This window comes from Acyrthosiphon pisum, chromosome A2 (genome assembly GCF_005508785.2).
Source record: "Acyrthosiphon pisum isolate AL4f chromosome A2, pea_aphid_22Mar2018_4r6ur, whole genome shotgun sequence".
Lineage (NCBI taxonomy): Eukaryota > Metazoa > Arthropoda > Insecta > Hemiptera > Aphididae > Acyrthosiphon > Acyrthosiphon pisum.
Window position 1 is genome coordinate 37,002,788 of NC_042495.1, and position 1,338 is coordinate 37,004,125.

The following is a 1,338-nucleotide window of genomic DNA, read 5'->3' on the forward strand; positions in this document are numbered from 1 at the left end:
TACAAGATTCCTTATAAGATTATCTACCTTTATCAAACAAAAAATATCTATAAGAAAGTCAAATTAAATTTTTATGATCGTTTGAAATTCAAATTTTTACAACATTGGATATTCACTCGATTTCTCATGTAGCGATTTCCTTATTTTGTTGTAATTCAAAAACGAATAACTGCAGATACATGAAAATTTTACTGAATGTTTATATTAGCATTTCCTATACACCATAAAATTTTGAAAATAATTTGATTCTTTTTGAGCTGTGTACAGACATGGTCAGTTTTCAATTTTTTTAGTTTTTTTTTCTATAAATATCAATAAAGTTTTATCTGTTGGGCCAAAAAGTGTATAAATTTAATACAAAGCTCCTGATATATTGTTACAATATCAGTTGAAAAATATTAAAAAAACATAGGCACAATTTTTTTTTATAAGCATTTAAATATCAAATTTTGACAAAATTTATCAAATTTTAATTTGAAAAATTATTTTGTAGTTAAAAATGTATAAAATGTTCAATTTTTGTATCTACGAATTAAAAATTATAAACAAGATTCCACATAAGTAATTAATTCTGTTACCAAAAAATTTAAAAAATACATTTACACAGTTTATTTTTATAGTCATTTTAAGTACAAATTTGGACGAAATTACAATATATTAAAAAATCTAGGATAACTATTTTAGTTATTTTGTTGTGATTGTATAATATTATTCGTGGGTACTTGAAACTTCTAAAGTATACTATTATATAACGCGTTATAAGTACCTAAATAGATATTATGATATGATTAATTTGGAATTTACTATAAGTACCTATTATAGGTCAAATTTTTTTTAATACCATAGATAAGTATATATTATATGTCTAATACATAGACTGATATACCGTCTCCGCTCAGAATCGTTTTTCTTATACAGTGATATTATATCATTGAATTCAAATTTAATACTGTCCATTATACAGTGACCCACTTCTAACCTACTGTACAGCAGAGCGACATCCACTTACCCACCTTTTTTTAATTGAGTTTCCCTTAAGGGAAGTAGCTGTTAATGAGTAGTTGTAAATAATATGACACTGTGAAATTTATAGCTCTTATTATTGTTAAAATACAAATTTCTAAGTCGATTTTTGGACTTAGTGTACTTTGCATGAACGGGGACGATTTAAAGATCGAATTTTGACAAAATTTATCTAATTTTAATAATTATTTTGTAGTTAAAAATTTATAAAATGTTCAACTTTTATATCTAAGGATTGAAAATTTAGAACAAGATTCCACGTAAGTAATTAATTCTGTTACCAAAAAATCTAAAAAATACATTTACACAGTTTAT